Source organism: Gopherus evgoodei, chromosome 6 (assembly GCF_007399415.2).
Source record: "Gopherus evgoodei ecotype Sinaloan lineage chromosome 6, rGopEvg1_v1.p, whole genome shotgun sequence".
NCBI classification, from domain to species: Eukaryota; Metazoa; Chordata; order Testudines; family Testudinidae; genus Gopherus; species Gopherus evgoodei.
The window spans coordinates 19,183,137-19,202,267 of NC_044327.1; the positions used below are offsets into that span (position 1 = coordinate 19,183,137).

The 19,131-nt window shown below is 38.9% G+C and overlaps 1 long non-coding RNA gene across 2 annotated transcripts in view; it reads right to left on the bottom strand.

Moving 5' to 3' along the window:
* Window positions 1-781: 781 nt before the first annotated feature.
* LOC115653949 overlaps window positions 782-19,131 on the bottom strand; it is a 31,689-nt gene continuing 13,339 nt past the window's right edge. For both annotated transcript variants that reach the window (XR_004001046.1, XR_004001047.1), the window contains exon 3: window positions 782-1,990. This is a non-coding gene — a long non-coding RNA (uncharacterized LOC115653949). The remainder of the gene's footprint in view (window positions 1,991-19,131) is intronic.

A 19,131-nucleotide genomic window follows, 5' to 3' on the forward strand; every position in this document is an offset into this window, starting at 1 on the left:
GTGAGCTCTGCATGGGCAGATCCCTGCATCAGTACAGGGCTCCAGAATAGATCAGGAGTATCCATGAGGGCATAGGGGATCTATTCTTGTGGCGCACGTTGGAGGATTGGGACATATATTAGCAACAGTGCAGTGGAAGATTTAGATCCCCCCTTTCTCCCTCACCAGAGGCAATACAGATTCAAGCTTCGTGAATCTAAAACAAAGAGGAAATTTACCTTCCCTCCCCCGCCTTCCTCGCTCTCCTTTCCCCCACCAATTCCCTGGTGAGTACAGACTCAATTCCTTTGAGCCTTACAAGGGGAAAAAATTAAACAGGTCTTAAAAAGCAAAACTTTTAATAAAAAGAAATAAAAAAAGTAAAAGTTGTCTCTGTAGTTTAGATGGTAAAAGTTACAGGGTCTTTTAGCTTATAGACACTAAAAAGAAGCCTCCCCCCAGCAATATACAATTTAAAATACTTCCAGCAAACTACACATTTGCAAATATAGAAAACAATCAAAAGACTATAACCGCCTGTTCTGCTTAATACTCACTATTCTGAATATATAAGAGACTGTAGCAGGGAGATTGGCAAGAAACCTGGTTGCACGTCTAGTCCCTTCCAGGACCCAGAGAGAACAAAGCAGAACCCAAAAACACAAACAAAGGCTTCCCTCCACCGAGATTTGAAAGTATTTTGTTTCCTGAGTGGTCCTCTGGTCAGGTGTCCGGTTCACTGTTTGTTAACCCTTTACAGGTAAAAGAGACATTAACCCTTAACTATCTGTTTATGACACTTGTCAAATCATTAATTGATACATTTTATCAGATTCCTGTCATAGATGGACATATATATATTGGTGTAACCTATGTAAAACTGCATTGTATTCGAATGACACCACTGAGTTTGCAAAGTTCTTTTATTAGATGCTGGTCGTGCAGTGGCTGGGTAGACAAACTGAGCAATTAACGTGGATTCAGCAATAATTTGCTCACAGCTTTGGACATTTAGAAAACTGTTATTAAGAGAACAGATTCTGGTCAGAAAGCAGAGTTGCTCTTTCTTTCATTGTCCATCCATCCACAAGATTATTTTAAACTTCTTATTAGATGGCTGCTCAATAGGGGGGAAGGAACTACAGGTTAACAGATTATCAAAAGGACAATAGCCACGGTAGTGTTTTCTATACACAGAAAGCAAAACATGTACTTTCAATGTATATGACTTTTACTGTAGATTATAGAATACAACAGACCATCCAGTATAAAATATCCATGAGAGAGCGAGCATAGGGTAGCTCTCACCCTTTGAGATCTTCCATCTTGAATTGTCTCCAAACACTGCTCATCTAGCAAAAACACAACTTCCATTTAAGGGTGTATTTAAAAAAAAAACAGAACAACTTTTCTGTCAAGAATCATAGTTAGTGCTCCATGAACCATCTCTCTTATGATGAATCAAACCCACAACTCTCGGGCTCCAATGAAATGGTGCTAATGGTAGGCAATACTGACATGTAGCTGAAGGCAGAAGCTATTCTGTGAAAGGAGCATGTATGTGCACCACACAGTTTGACCCCCCGTTTCAGGTTTGGACAAACCACCAAAACAGAATTTATGGGGATGAACAGCAGCTACTTTTTCCCCTGGATTGGGGATTAAAACCATACATAAACAGCCAAAGATACTCAAATATTTCAGGGAACCTGACCTACCTTTTGAATCTATAACAGTTTGAACCCAGGAAAAGTTTTACACACTTAGAAACAGGTATCCAAAATGCAGTGATAGATTCACTTAACCTGGTCTCTGTCCCTTTGCTTTATTTTCATGCATTATGTGGCTTCTAGGTACGAATATTGTGCTCTGTATCTGTTCAATATTAATCCAAATGAATTCACATGGTCATCAGCAGATGATAGGAATAAGCTTCTTTGCATTCTGGAAGACCACAGAGGAATGGATGGCTCGTGTAATGAGGGTTGACAGTGAAGATTGCAAACACATCCTGGAAAGCCAAACAAAAAGATCATCTTCTCTTAATTTCAGATGTAGTACATTATAATGTGACTTATCACTATTATAGTTAACCATCTGTAATAGCTCAGTCCTAATTTAACTGTATTATATATTAGCTCCTTAGTATGGTATTTAAGATCTGTAGCCAAGCACACTGCTAAAGGACAGAAATTTGTGGTAAGCTCCTTGAAAACACAGGCAAGTTTACAGTGTAACATAAACAGAGTTAGATTGTACTTGGCCATTATGTAGGGCATAAGGCCTTAAGAAGCTTCAACCTCTTTGTGTCACTCATGCAAGGGCAGAGAACTTGTAACAGTCTCTCTGAGTAGGGCCTGCTTTTCTTTCTTTGCCCAGAAGGAGGCAAAGAGTTGGCAAGGTCATGGACCCAGTTCTGTCCCCTTCCAGACCAGCCTGCAGACTGGAGCCTGGTACATGAGGGAAGCAATCCATTTCTTCCTAGTCCATGGTGCAGAGTACACATACCACTCCCCCTCTCCTGGGCTTCCCTTTGGGTGGCTCTGTACTGTTCCCTACACAGGACTTTGTACATTTCACACAATACTGTCCATGGTCCTGTAGTGACAACTCACATGGTGGTTTATTCCATATACAGGATAGAGTACTGAAGTAAAGCCTCTCGCATCCCATACTGAAGCACTAATAACCACACCTGGTAACACTCTTGAAAATACCATTCTTTGTAGCACGTTGTGGTAAATGCATTGTCTATCAGAATATTGAAATCTGTGGCTGTGTTAATTAGTATGCTTGTACCTTAAAAACACAGGGCCAGATTCTGATCTCAGTTGAAAGAGAGTACATCCATAGCTGACAGCTGGTGAAGTTACTCCAGATTTACCGTACTGCTGATTACATCAGAATTTGGCCTGCAGTACCTGCATCTACTGGGGAGGGAGGTGCCCATGAATGGTTCTAGTACAAACACCAAACGGTTTTTGTTTTACTTTTTTAAACTCTACAGTACTTACTTTTAGTCTCAGTTGAGTATATTTAAAGGGAGAGGTGATAGGGAAACCCCCCCCGACCCCACCTTACCCAAGGCCTCAGGCTTTTTTCTGAGAATAAAGTAAGAGTAGGCCCTTAGCTAGAAGCAAGAGTTTTAACTCCTGCTAAACTTGTTTTTCTGTACAAAGGGCACGCTGAGGCAAAAAGATGTGGTCAGGGCCCCAAAAAGAGGAACTAGAATTGGATAAAGGGGAACCAGAAAATCTGTTAAGTTATTACAGCTTTTAGTTTATTATGGTCTATTAAGTTGCTTGTGTGGGCGTAAAATATAACTCATGATCATTTGACCAAAGGTACACCAATAGGTATTTTTGGACCCAAGTTCCTCAAAATTTGCTTCAGAACACAGCTGCTGAAACCGCAAGTAGGTGGAAACCAGGTGTCAAAGTCCTGACAATTACAAAAACCTGTAAAAAGGGGAAGTAACAAAGAACAGACTTGCAAATTAGCTCATAACCGGTATATTAATAGCAACTGGTTTTAGCAGATGGTTAGAAGATGTTATTGTATTAACCAAATAAGGTATCATCGGATGTATGAGTTCATATGATAATTTGCGGTTTTCGGCTTTATAAACCCAGGTATCACTGCTGTAGGGCAGAGCGACTTACCTCTTGCTAGAGGACCTGTCGTCTCTCCATGCATATGCATGTATTCTCTGATTAATCAATAAAGGAGCCTCAGGCTGTCTGATCAACTCAACTCAGTGGTGGTCATTTTCCACGACAGAGGGTTTGATTTTTATGGCTGTTCCTCTCCAGTGTGGACCTTAGAATGATCGTCCCAACTTCAATCATTTTCAGGCTAAGTTACATAATGTGTTCTACTTACAATTAACTGGAGGCTTCAAGAAGTATAGAATCCAGCTGTTGTCATCTGAGAATGAAAACTGAGGGCATAGTGGGACAATCTTTTTAAAGCCCTGACTATACTGAGAATTAGATATCTTTGACACCGCTGCTTATCCATGACTCTGTTGCAGTGGCCAAAAGAGAGTGATGCTCATTTTGCAGGTTCCTAAAGTTAAACTTTCCAGAAGCAATGACAGGGCTTTCTCTGAAAAGAGGGTCTTTTATTTAGAATGAATTCCATTTGGTTGGTTGCCAGAACCTGGCTTTGGCACCTTAGACTTCATTTTTACAGCATATTCAATTGTATAGCTTTCAGTTAATTTGTGGTTTTGTTTTTTGGTATCTGAGCAGTTTGCCTGAACACATGTTTTGTCACAATGGTGGCAGTAGACTTTTGGTTGTATCCATTTTTGGTAGCTTTTGTATTGTTTTCTATAGTATTGTTGGATCCAGCTGGCCTTTGTTTTTGAGAAGCCTTTGAGGGGAGAGGTGACTTATTTCAGTTCATCTATTAAAATATCTAAAAAACATTTATGTGAATCTGAAGTATGTATGTTAATATCATGGATGATCTACTGTATGTGGAAATAACAATTTTCAACTTAGTTTCAATACCAAATTTATGAACCAGGGAACTATACACTTGTATAACAACTGAGCCATTAATGTTGGGCTCACTCAGACCCTGAGCAAACTAAACCACTGCATACCTGACAGATAAATCAATAATGCACATTTCAAGAATGGAGCCTTGACTGGGATCCTCATGATGTTCAGCCGATGATGCAGAACATTTGGGGGGGGGGAAAGGTTTGGAAGGTACAGAAAGTCAAGGCAAAACACTTAGTAAAGTGCCTTTCGAGCAAAACATTTCAGAGCTCTTGAGTGGAATATACACCTTCCTTTAACAAATCCTTTATCAAAGGTTCTTCATAAGCACAGCTGTGGGCCTGTACAGATTGGAAAGTGTACAGTTTCCTGTTCAAAGAAGTCAAGAAACAAGCAGGTGTAATAGTTACTGGAAATGTACATTTTTGGATGCTCTTCTCTCCTTGCAAAATTCCTTCAGAGTATCTGCCAGAAGATCAGAGAGAGAAATACAAAGGGGGAGAGAGAGAATCTCCACCCTTACCCCTATCAAGCAGCTCTGCCACTGGTTGCAAGGGTCTCCTAGAGTCCACAATATTTACGTCCTTCAACCTTTGTTTCCACACCTCTTGTTTTCAGATTATTTACTTCCAGTGGACCAAACCCTGAAGTCCTTACTCAGGAAAAAAAGCAGTTTAGGAATGGTCCTCTGTAATCCTAGCCACAATGCAGCAGGTATATAATTTGTAGGTGGTGGAGCAGAGAGAGATGGCTCTTCAGTTACTGGGGTTGTCTCATTTGCCTTTTTTGTAGGCTAGCAGCGTGATAGACTTCTTCCAGGAACTGGGAATACAGCAGAACTGCGTACAGTTGTTTGAAGATGGCAGTGAGTACTAGGAGATAGGGATCTTGTATTTTTCAGAAGGACATAGCAAATGCTGTCTTATTCCTGGGACTGTGTTTTTTTGTTTTAGTTTGTTTTGGTTGGTTGGTTTTTTTGTCTTCATGAGTCTGAATCGTTGCCACAGCTGTATCTTGATCTGCTATGGAACATTGCAGTAACAATGCATGGGCACAGTAGGGACCTGACTTTTGAGAAGTAGGGAGCACAGACATCTCCCACTGAAACTAGGGGAACTGAGCACCCAGAACATCTGAAAACCAGCCTCTACATCTATACATTTATGAGATAAAATGCCACAATATAAAGGTCTTACCAGTACAAATTGCATTAGTCATAAGTAGCAAAAATCATCCCAAATTAGTGGTAAATTTTAAAACAAAAAAAAAAAAAACCTTCCATGTTTTAGGCGAAAGAAAGCAACATTTCTTTATCTGGTTGTTTCAAAAGAAGTGGTAGTGGGAGGAGAGGGACTTAAAGAACAACAATCAGCAAACAAAATTGTACTTGGCATCAACAAACTGCAAATAGTATACTGTGCTTTGAAAATGTTTATTACTATAAAATGTAACTAAGAAGTCCCTGCATCTCTTGCTTGTTGCTCTGCTCAGAATCATAAATAATACGATCATCCCAAGCTTATGGCAATACAAATAGGAACATGGGAAATGTCATACCAGATCAGGCCAGTGACCCACCAGTATTAGATGCTTCAGAGAAAGTTGCAAGAAATGCTGCAATAGGCAGTTAAGGGAAAATCAGCCCATAGGACAAGTTTCTTCCTAACTCCTCCAGTTAGTGTTTCACTTGCGGCCTTTAGGATTTATATCCCTCCCTCTTTGTTCTGGGGGCATTTTTATGATTCCTCCCATTCTTACCATTAATATTCTCACTAGTCACACAAATGTCTACTCCACTTTTGAATCCTGTCAAATTCTTGTTATCAATGGTACTCTGTGGTAATGAGTTCCCCAGACTAATTGTGCAGTATGTGGAAAAGGGTACTGGTTTTAAATTTGCTGCCTTTCAGATTTCATTGGCTAGCCCTTGATTCTTGTATTATAAAAGAGGATGACCTACTTTATTTACACCAATTGTCATTTTGCACACCTTTATCATCTCCTCTTATTTGTCTCAGTTTTTCTTCAGGTGGAGTTTTTTCTCCCTGCTTTTCCTCATTCTCATTACTGAACTCTGAGCCCTTATTTCTGCTATATCTTTCTGAGATAGGGTGGTGAGAATTGAACACAATGTTCCAGGACAAGGGGTAACACTGATATATATAATGAATATATACATGATCAATTCCATTCCTTTTCTGTTCTAAGAAAGATTCTGAAGTGTGCTGTACATTCAGGTCTTCATGGAGCTGTCAACAATGATGCCAGGTCTTTTTCCTGAGAAGATGGTTAGTTTAGAACCTAATCAGGTGTATCAGCAGTTCAGTGTTTTCCCTTCATTATATGCTATTTTGCATTTATCAAGAATAAATTTCATGTGCAGTTATGTTTTCCTTTCACCTGGCTTTGTTAGGTCCCTCTAATATCCTTCACAGTCTTGTCCAGGCTTGGCTAACCTAAATTTTGTGTCCTACAAAGCTTGGTACCTCACTGTTTGTTCCCTTGTATAGATCACTAAAAAATATTACAGATACCTGTGGCACTTCACTGTTGAACTTTCACCATGATGAAAATTCCACATGTGGTGTTAATATTTGTTTTCTTACTCTTATCTGGTCTGTGACAGTATTCTTCCTCTCACCATAACTACTTGGTTTCTTCAGTTGCCTTGAGAGACGTTATCAAAGACTCTTTGACAGTCCTATATTTTATTCATATGTTGAAAGCAGACATGCCAAACCCTAGGGGAAAAATGCAGAAATTGGGCTTGTTTTTGGCTTAGTTGGCTTGAGAGTTGCTTGTTGGCTAGTTTTTGGCTTGTAGTTTGTTTGGCTTGTGGCTTGTAGCTTCTTTTTTTTGATTGGCTTCCAGCAAGCAGGGGCGGGGGGGGGAGCAAGCAGGGCGACGGTAGGGAGAGAATCGGGGGTGTACAACAGGCCCACCAGAGTCCCAGACTGCACACCATGGGGATCTACTCACATAGAGTGTTGGGGTTCTTAGGGATTGGCTTGTTTTGTCCATGTTTTGAAATGGGATTAGCTTGATTTTTGGCTTATTGTGAAAGTTGGTGTGCTTATTTACCATGTGAAAGTTGGAAACTGTGATTGAAAGACTTCTAATAGAGTAATATAACATAGAGCATGTACCAAGAGGTTACAACAGTTACCTGGGTTCTTTTCTCTGTTCTAGTGCTGACTCATTGTGTGAATTGTTCCAGTTCCATTGACTTTTTCTGTACCTCTATTTACCCATCTGTAAAAATGGGTGTAAAATACTTAGGTCACATCTATACTAGGGTTGTGTTTACCACAATAGGAATATCAGTATTTTATGCTAGCAAAGCATTCCTAGTGTGGACACATCTATACTAGCAAAGCTATACTTTGACTCAGTATAACAATCCCCTCCCCTCAACAAACGAAACTAACTGTGTTGGCAGAAGTGCAGATTTGCTGGTATAACTACATTTATACTAGGGACTTCAGCCAGCACAGCTATGCCTGTCAGAAATTGTGCCCCTTAACATCCTTGACCGACATAGCTATGCGTAGCTTAGACCTGGCTTTAACCTAACTCCCAGGGATAGTATGAGCTTTACTGAATGTTTGTATAGTTCTTTGGGCTACTTTGAGGACAGGCATTTAAAGTTAAGTGCAAAGTAAAATATGCTTGAGAGAGTGAATTAGATAATATCTTCCTGAGTGCATATACAATTGTCAAACTAGAAAATCCCAATACTATAATGATTAGAGACATTAGCCTAGTTGTAAATAATGGTTAAATATTTTCCAGTACGTGTATTGGATGCCATTACCATGAAATTCAGTGATCACTGCTTGTAGTGTGCCTTGGATGTGGCTGAGTTTCTTCCTTATTTCCATTATCTTGACTGCTGGCTGATTAGATAGGAAATGATTTAATTTTTCATTTCTTTGATGCTTTCAGAGGCAGGGAAGAATTTTGCACTTCTGTGAGTGCCACTCAGCAGCATTCAAAGAACTTTACAGCTAGTGGGAGTGTTAATTAGAGCCAATTATGAGTTCATTGACCTGCCTTGGTACCAAATTGCAGAGAGAACAACTTGTAAGGTGAGGAATTTTAGCTATGCTGCATGTGACTCATTCGGGAAGCTCACTGTTACATGAATCTTCATGCAGCGATCAATCAAATGGGATGATCTACAACAGGGAAGGAGGGAAAGAGTTTCCCCCAATTAATCTATATAAACTACTATTCTTCATTTTATTGACCTCAAAACCAAACTGGTTGTTAAATTAATCATTCCACTGTGACTATCCTCCCTGCAGATATTTTTGGAGGACTCCCCTTCCACTCCCTATGCTAGCAGAAGTTTTAGCGCTTCTCCCAATGGATAGCAGCAACCAGCAGATGCAAGAAAAGTACCCTATTCTTGCATTTAAAAACATTACATAACCTATTCTAGGAATTTCCATTGGGCCTCTGAAGCCTCCAAGCATGAGACCACTGGGCATTTGTAGATTGTAAGTAGGGCTGTCAAGCGACTAAAATAATTAATCTTGATTAATCATGCTGCTAATAATAGAATACCATTTATATAAATATTCTGGATGTTTTCTACATTTTCAAATATACTAATTTCAAATACAACACAGAATACCAAGTGTACAGTGCTCACTTCATATTTATTTTTGATTACAAGTACTTGTACTGTAAAAGAACAAAAGAAATAGTATTTTTCAGTTCACTTCATACAAGTACTGTAGTGCAATCTCTTTATCCTGAAAGTTGAACTTACAAATGTAGAATTATATATCGAAAAACCCTGCATTCAAAAACACAAAACAATGTAAAACTTTAGAGCCTACAAGTCCACTCAGTCCTACTTTTTCTTCAACCAATCACTCAGACAAGATAATGCTGCCCACTTCTTGTTCACAATGGCACTGGTGTTGAGATATTTATGTGCCAAATGTGATAAAGATTCATATGTCCATTCATGCTTCAACCACCATTCCAGGGGACATGCGTCCATGCTGATGATGGGTTCTGCTCGATAACAATCCAAAGCAGTGCAGACTGACACATGTTTACTTTCGTTATCTGAATCAGATGCCACCAAGAGAAGGATGATTTTCTTTTTTGGTGGTTCAGGTTCTGTAGTGTCCGCATCGGAGTGTTGCTCTTTTAAGACTTCTGAAAGCATGCTCCACACCCCGTCCCGCTCAGATTTTGGAAGGCACTTCAGATTCTTAAACCTTGTGTCGAATGCTGTAGCTATGTTTAGAAATCTCACTTTGGTACCATCTTTGCGTTTTGTGAAGTCTGCAGTGAAAGTGTTCTTAAAATGAACATGTGCTGGATCATCAGCAAAGATTTCTATAACATGAACTATATGGCAGAATGCAGATAAAACAGAGCAGGGGACATACAATTCTCCCGCAAGGAGTTCAGTCACAAATTTAATTAACTCACTTTTTTAATGAGCATTGTCAGCATGGAAGCATGTCCTCTGGAATGGTGACTGAAGCATGACGGAGCATACAAATATTTATCATATCTGTCACATAAATACCTTGCTACTTGCAACTACAAAAGCACCATGCAAATATCTGTTCTCACTTTCCGGTGATGTAAATAAGAAGAGGGCACCATTTTCTCCTGCAAATGTTAGCAAAAGTGTTTCTCTGAGTGATTGGTTGAAGAAGTAGTAAGACTGAGTGGACTTGTAGGCTCTTAAGTTTTACATTGTTTTGTTTTTGAGTGCAGTTATGTAACAAAAAAAAGTACATTTGTAAGTTGCACTTTCACAACAAAGATATTGCAATGGGAGCTGCAGTTGCTCAACATCTTTGAAAATCAGGTAACTTTTATTTAGGTGCCTAAATATGAATGTAGGGAGTGTAACATTAAGCATCCAGGTTTGAAAATGACTATTAGCAGTATTTAAGAGCTGCCTGTGTCAGAATTAGTGAACACTGCAAGGTTTTGATACAAGGATGAATAACAAAGGGAGCATGTCCTACATGACTCTCTGCTTCAAATCTTGCAAGTGGGGGAAACCTAACTGGTTGGTTTAATAACAAGAGATTCCAGTGCTTCAATGTGTGTAAGGAGTAGGAAAAAACTGTCTTATATCACATTCCACTCATCCTCAGGCCCAGATAATTTTTCAGTGGTAGGTAGCAAGTTTAAAACAAGAGGCAACAGGTTTTTTAACTAAACAAAATGAAGCATTTCTTTACACAGTGCACAGACAACCTGTGGAACTCTTTGCCAGTGGATATTGAGGAGGACAAAATTATACAGGGTTCAAAAAAGAAACATACATTCATAGGTCCATCAATGGCTATTAGCCAGGATGGTCAGGGATGCAACACCATGCTCTGAGTGTCCCTAGCCTCTGTTTCCCGGGAACTGTGAGTGCACCACAGGGGTAGACCACACGATTACTTCCTATTGTGTTAATTTCTTCTGAAGCCCCTGCCAGAAGATAGGCTAGCGGGCTAGATGGACCATTGGTCTGATCCAGTATGGCTGTTCTTATGTACATTTTAGAGATGGTTTGTGACGGAAAATGCCTTGCCTCTGGTCATGCATAACTTTTCCTGGGAAGTGACAGCCAGAGTTTTCCTGGCAAAGTCAGTAGTTGTGGCTGAGCACAGAAAAGAGATGTTTCTGCTATATACTTCCTGAATTTTGAAAGGTGCCTCTTTGTCTCTCATAAAGTGACTCACAGTATATTTAAAAAGCAGAAGCCTCATCCTCCAAAGTAAGCAAGCAAATGCTTAATTCAGGATTTAGCACTCAGATGTTGAGCTCATAAGATGATGAGAGCAGAATTTCATGACAAAGGGAAGAGTTAAAGGATGGTGAAGCAGAGGAATAATCAGTAAAAGAAACATTCAGAAAGAAACTAACGTGATGAAATAACTACCGTAGATCCCAGGCTGTGACCCTTATAATGAATAAGCTCTGAGATATTCAGGCTGAGATCTGAAGAATGAAGAAAAGGAAGGAAAGATGGGGGAAGAAAAGGAAAGAAAATCAAACACAGCAAGGTAAAGGGGTCTAAGATTATAGCAAAATTAATATTCAAATCAACTAAGATGAATAGGTCTTTAGACTTCAGAGCTAAATACAAAGATGCTCAAAGCATCCATTCAGAGACAGATCTTTGGAAGATGATACATAAGTTCCAATTAGAGTAAAAATGAACGCTGAAGGACAAACAGACTGAGGTTTATATATAATCGGTAGATATAAAATTAATATTCTTTATTCGAAGGCTGTTTCAAAAAAACCCATAAAGGTTACAGGGGAAAAAGGATTCTGCCTCAGCCGGATCCTCAACTGGTGAAAATTGGCATGCAACAGAACTATGCCAATTTACAGCAGCAGAGGATCTATCCCCTTGTAGGCAGAGAGCATTGTAGGGTCTGTAGTTATAACAACCGTATAAACTATAGGAGCTGGATTGTGCTAGGAGGGGAAAAACCCACAAACCAAGTCAATAGCCCATGAAAGTTCAACCCAGTTCCAAGGTCCAACAGAGAGTACAGTTCAAACACTCTCTGTCTCAGAGGCAGCATAACAGCATCCTGCGCTTGCAATGAAATGTGCAAATCTCTTTCTTTCTTTAGTAAATTTTCTCACCAGTGAATATACAAAGCTGAACAGGCCCTTAAAAACGGTTTCTTTTCTCTGTAACTCATTCATCTGCTGTCAGCCAACTTGACCTGTCAGAGTGCCTTGTGAATGATGATTTTTGTTTTCTTTCAAATTCTCTTCTTATTACTAGGATACGAACTATGCTGAGAGAGAACAGTGAATCTCCCCATTCCGGTTCCTGTCAATGCCAGCTAATAGGTCTGAAGAGTTAACTCCTTTTGTGTTCTGTTCACTTATAACTAAACCTGGAATAGTCAAGGCACTGTCAGAATACCATAAAGACCTTTTGTATGATCATGCTCCATAGCAATCAAAGATGAAAAATGTCTATTCAATCTCTAAGTCTGAGTATGATGTATTTTCCCGATGGAGGACAGATCCGCTATTTAACTGGTACGCTGATGTGTCTCACTACAATAAAACACTTGGAACTCATGAAAAATCCCCATTGACTTACCTGGCTAGTAACACAGAGGTCATTGGAAGCTTTGAATAAAAAGCAGAATCAGTCCTAGACTCTTTTTGCAGAAGGTCAAGAAAAAAAATTAGTTCCTTCAATGAACATCAGCTCCCTAGGTAACTGATGAAGCATTCTTTGTTTTGTCTTCTGCTCTTAACATCTCCACTGGTCTTTACTTAACTAACATAAAATTATATCAAACTTTCGGCCTGATTCTCCACTGCCTTGGACTCTGGGTAGTTATTTCCCCTTGTCTACAGTGGGTATAAGCCACAGGTATTCTGAACTGGTAGCATTTTATACTCACTCTAAACATTTGTATACACCTTGCACTTTGGAGAAAAAGGCCCCTTGTTATTCCAACTTGTACTTGTTTTAATTCTGTTGACTTTCAGTGGTTCTTACTTTACTCTTCAAAAGAAACTGCTTCTTTACAGACCATTGATGATAACTGAAGTCCTTTACATTACCTTGGTTTTCACTGTAAGATGCTTTTAAGCTATCTCAGAATATGGGGTATGTGGGAGCATTTTTCCTATTCCTTTATAAAATGGTTTTCCAGGTTTTTTTTTTTTTTTTACCTTAAAGCGACAGCAATTACAAGAGTCCTCTGTATAAAACTACATGAGAAGCATTTGAGAGAAAGGGCTGAAGCTCATCAAAGCTGTATTTAGGTTTTACAGCCAATATGCTCCTTCCTGTAAAGAAGTCACATAACTGGGTGACCCTAAAGTAGTGGTGCCTGGGAGAGAATGCTATAGATAGTGATTTTACTCTGAAATTAGATGGTGTAAAAATGTCATTGGAGAATTCCTTGTTTATTGCCTTTCATTGATTTCCATATCAACAAGGCCCGATTTACAAATGAAAAGGTATTTTTGAACCCATCCGACCCTGGAATTTCAACCTCTTACCTGGGACTCAAGCCAGTTCCGTCTGCCTCATGGATCATTGTCATTGACAAATATTCTACAGATCTGATTCATCCCCTAGTTATTTCTTGATAAGTTAAGAAGATACCTGTCCACAGCAAATAAGCGCAAGGAATAGGTCCTTCCATCAGTGATAGCAGCCATACCATTCTTCCCACCTCCACCAAATCCACATGTGTGTGTTCAGGAGAACCCTCTCTGAAGATTCTATCTCCAGAATACCAGACCCAGCTGGCCCCTCCTCCTTCTGTCATGTTTGCTAGGGAAGACAAAGCAAAAGATGGTGATCAAGCCCACACTATGGAGCAGATACTACCTCCTCCTTCCACCTAAGGAGTGTGGCTGCATCAGTGGAAAAGATGGGTAGGGAATGACACACATTCACATCTCTTGGAGTCCACTGAAGATAGCAGTCTGCATATTTCAGTCTGAATTGTGTACATCTCTCTTTGGACTGGTTGTTCCCTCCAGCCTTCTCCTGTTCTGTCTCCCTCTGACCTCCATTGTAGCCCTGAGGATTAATCTGTTGGTATATATAAAATGTCTTTTTGATAAAATTAAGTATGTAATAGGCTTATAGATTTATAGATTTGCAGTAGCTGAAATGCAAGATACCTACAGGTCAGACATCCTGTATGACGCTAAGGCAACCTTTGGGACCCTTACTCAGAAGAGTAATAATAAGACAAAATACCTACGCAGATGTCTGGAGACCTTTAACTGAACCAATAACAGTAAAGGGTGGGAAAAGGGATTTTTGCCCACAAATCTAACAACTACACCACAAATGCGTAACTGTAATTCATAAGCACACGTTAGCCTATGAGGCAGGTGTACCCTAACATTTCTGTGGGGGAAAGATGAAATTTGGGCATAGGAGGAAGGATTTCTGAATAGTGCTCTATAAAAGATGAAACAAATCACCATTAGATAGGCGATACTCCCATCTATCTGTTCCTATCTACTCTTCATCGCCTCCACCCTCATCTACGTATCGATGCTACCCATCTACGAAGGCTATTAACTATTAATTGGCTGTAGTATTATTTCTTTTCAAAACTGTAAGTAAAAAGGAATCTAATTTCCCTTCTGCTTCATTCTTACCCTATAAAGCATCTAGTATATGTAGTGTTAAAACCAAAACACATACAATAGCTTCCTCTATCAGAGGTGTGAAAAACACCCAGAGTGCTGCTGCACTACACAGAGTGAGCTTATAACAGTGTATTATCATAAATATCTCTTAAAGAACTATGATACTTTGTAATCTTGAACTGTTTTAACATTTACATATTGTTTCATTGATTTTAATAAAAAGATCTTTATGACTATATCTGTCTCAGTGAAAGCTCCTGTCATATACCCCAAAGTTCCTTTTATAAACTCTGTGAAGCCTGATTCAGGACAAACTTTATCTTCTCATCAAATATATTGGCGAGCGAAACCCATACTAATATCCAATAATTATTATTAATATTACTAATTAATTAATCAAATAAAATTAAATTAAGTGGATAAATTGCACCAACCATGTTCTTCTCCAACCTCTTCTTTCCACCTCCACTCCTTGCCTCCCCCTTCAATGGTTCTTTTCTCTTAGTACCATCCTCTCCTTCTGAAATTTACATCCAGCCCATGCCAGTGTTGGCACATACAGTGAAAACCAGGCTCTTCCATTCCTCTGTCATTTGCTGCTGCTGCTACTTCCCTTTGCTCCATGCTGTTGAGACTGAATATTCTGTCCACTCTGCTTTAAGGGTTCTTCTTACACTTTCTCTTTGGCACTCTTGTTTCCTCACATCAGTTGTTTTTGACTCAACAGCTTCATGTGGGAGCCTGTGTGTTGGCATCTGGAGTATGTGCCCCAAATGTATCCAGAACTTCCTTCTGATTCTGGAGGAAATGAACTGCTGGTTCGGGATTTCTCTTATTTCTTTGGTGGTGATGAACTCTTTCCAACCCATATTCAGAATCTTTTTTAGGTACTTGTTTGCAAAGGCCCCTAGTTTTCTGTCTAACATTTTTAGTAGCTTTCCAGCCCTCTCAGCTGTATGTTAGCACCAAGATTACATTTGAACTGAAAAATCAGTTTTTGTTCTGGTGCTGTATATTTTTGATTTTGACACGTTGTTGAGTTTAATAAATGTTGTTAAATACCTTCCTTATCCTTAACCTTCCTTCCTTCTTGAGTTCTCCATTGGCCAGTCCGGTGCTGCCCAGGTAGAAGAACTCTTCTATTTTCTTGATATTTTTGAATGTTTAATGTGATGTTATTCCTTGACATTTAGATTTCAAGGATATTTGTTTTAGCATAACTAATTTTGAGCCCTTCTTGGCTTGAAGTTGTCTGTCTTTATTTGTAACTTTTCAGGCGTGTTGCTTAGTAGCATAATATAAGGAACATCTAGGTGGTATAGGCATTTGTCCTCTGCCTAGACTATACCAGTGTTGTTTTGCTAATATACTTATTCAATATCAATATCCAGTCTATGAACCCCTACTCCATAATGAAAGTGGCATTTACAAGATGTGTCCCAAGTGTAATCTTGACTACTTTGCTTATTTTCCCCAACTCTCTTTGTATTTTATCTGTACAGATTGTAAGCTCTTAGTGCTAGACTCTTTATATGTTCGGAAAACATCTAGCACATTTTGGTGCTGCTTTCTTATTAATATTTTAATTTTTGTATTGCATGAATTAGGCTTTTGTTCACTAATAAGTACTAGATAATTTTTGTTTATGCAAGCAAGTACCCATGGAATAAAGGATCAAACTCTCATAAAGCACTGCAGTTTCTACTGGTTCTCCATTTCAGTGATGCTGCTTCTTCTGCTTCCTTAAAAAATAAATAAATTTTAAAAGCATGTTTTGATGACCTTGTCTGCAAGAGACGTACAACTCTTTGTGCTGATTCTGGATAGTTGTCTTTAATCAGCTGCAGTGCACAGAATGTACAAAAGAATGATCTTTTAGTGCCTACCGTGTTTTAAATCAGGTGTTTAGTACAATATAGGTCAGATGATGAGGTGATGTCTGCCTTTCCACTGTATTCACTCCATCATCCTGTGACTTCATCCATTGCTATTGCTACTGTTGATGCCAAACAGCACATTGTGCAAGTGTGAGACTGATGTCAAGCCAGCATCTTAGTGAAACTCCTCATAGTACACTGTGGTCCCTTTTAATATTTCATAGGCCTATATGTAGCTCTTAAATTATTCAAGTACATTCTTTTTCCTGAACATAATATCTCTTTATAAGGGTTTTGTCAAAAGAATTGAAACATGGTCTTCTACAGGAAACCCGATCCTGCATTAAGATGCATGAGAAGAATTGAAATGAAACTGACAACCCTGTTTAGAGCATTGTTACTTCTCGATCTGTAACCCCAGCTGAGCTCAGAGTGGAGCTAGTGAAAAAATGTATCTTTTCTTTTAAATCAGCTTTCCCAAAACAAATTAAGAGACTGGATTTCCTGTGATAAAAGTATAAAGCTATTTATCACCTTGAAATCTGTTTCTTGTAATATTGCCTCTCTCTTTCTGCCTTGTCTTTCTGATAATAAATTATAAGCGATGTCTGCTTTGAAAGACTCTCATCTTAACTGGTGCAGACGATCCTATGGGGACAGATAATGTTTTGTGAGCTAGTGATATTTAGCCAGCTTGTTGACTTCAACAATGTGATTTTAACAGGCAGCATAGTGAAATCATACAAAAATCCAGGACATCTATTTCTCTGTGAATCAAATGTACTAACCTCGTAAGCGTGCATTATACTTAATAGGTGATCTAGGATACAAAACATCTTATGCACATCTTATTTAGTTGGTAAGTTAATTTTACACTGAAATATTTAGAGTAACCTATTGTAGCCACGTTAGTCTGTATCAGCAAAAAGAACGAGGAGTACTTGTGGCACCTTAGAGACTAACAAATTTACATGGGCATACACTTTATGGGCTAAAACCCACTTCATCAGATGCATGAAGTGGAAAATACAGTAGGAAGATATACATACACATATACACACAGAGAACATGAAAAAACGAGCGTTGCCATACCAACTCTAATGAGATTAATCAATTAAGGTGGACTATTAGCAGCAGGAGAAAAAAAAACTTTTGTAGTGGTAATCAGGATGGCCCATTTCAAACAGTTGACAAGAAGATGTGAGTAACAGTAAGAGAAAAATTAGCACAGGGAAATAGCTTTTACTTTGTGTAATGACCCATCCACTCCCAGTCTTTATTCAAACCTAATTTAATGGTGTCCAGTTTGCAAATTAATTCCAGTTGTGCAGTTTCTCATTGGAGTCTGTTTTTGAAGGGTTTTTTTGCTGAAGAATTGTAACTTTTAGGTCTGTAATTGAGTGTCCAAGGAGGTTGAAGTGTTCTTTGACTGGTTTTTGAATGTTATAATTCTTGACGTCTGATGTGTGTCCATTTATTCTTTTGCGTAGAAACTGTGGCTTAGGTGTGAATATTTTGTCTAAAAGCTTGGAACCTCTGCAAGCTTCAAATTCCTGTTTCTCCATAGATCCTTTCTAGGGAAAGAGGGTTTGCTCCTTGCCACCATAGATTTATTTTATTAAGATCAGACAGGACCGTCGTCATAATCAAGTCTGATCATCTGCCTAATGCAGATAATAGAATTTTGCCTATGGAACAGGTAGGGAATGGGGGGGCAGGGGTGATGCTACCAGCTAAACAATGTAATAATTGCTATCAGATATACCACTTGCATCAGGGCTTAGATAGGATGGTGACAGACTTTACACAATAACTTTATAATAGCTAGATATGTAGAGTGACCAGATAACAACTGAAAAAACAGGACAGGGTATGTGTGTGTGTCGGGGGGGGGGGGGGGGAGGCAGGTGGCAGTGTAAAAGGCGGCTATATAAGAAAAGGTCCCAAAAAACAGGACTGTCTTTTTAAAAATGGGACATCTGGTCACCCTTTATACAGGTAGTCATAAAGTGGGAGGCTTATATGAAAGTTAAGGAAATTAATTAACTTGTTTGGATCATGATCTCTGTGTGTGTCTCTCTTTCTCACTATCAGAAGTTGGTCCAATAAAAGATATTGCCTCGCCCACCTTGTCTCTTTAATATCCTTTGACTGACAGCTACAAAAACACTACATTGTATCACAGATGTTGTAATGTTAGCAGCCAGCCAGAAAGCTCTAAAACCATGTCACTGTTTAATTTAATATTAATTTTAAAAAATAGATCTACTGTTTTTATAATACTAGAAAGATTTGTGGCCATGGAGGAGTCAGGATTGAACACCCTTATGGAATAGAAATATATCCTTTTTATAGCTATTAATAATAATAATAATATTAAATTGGCGTATACCATGTTTACTGACCAGCATAATGTATCAGAAACTCAAAGCACAATTTCAGACTTCTCCCTATTAACAAGTGGAATCAATTTGATAATGTTTCCTAGTTTAGATTTTTAAAATGACATGGTTGCAATTTGAAAAGAGCTTAAGGCAGTTTTTCTCATCCAGTGGGTTGTGACACTCCCCCACTCCTCCACAATAGGGTCATGGAAGGCAATCAGAGGGGTCACAAGGCGAGGAAAA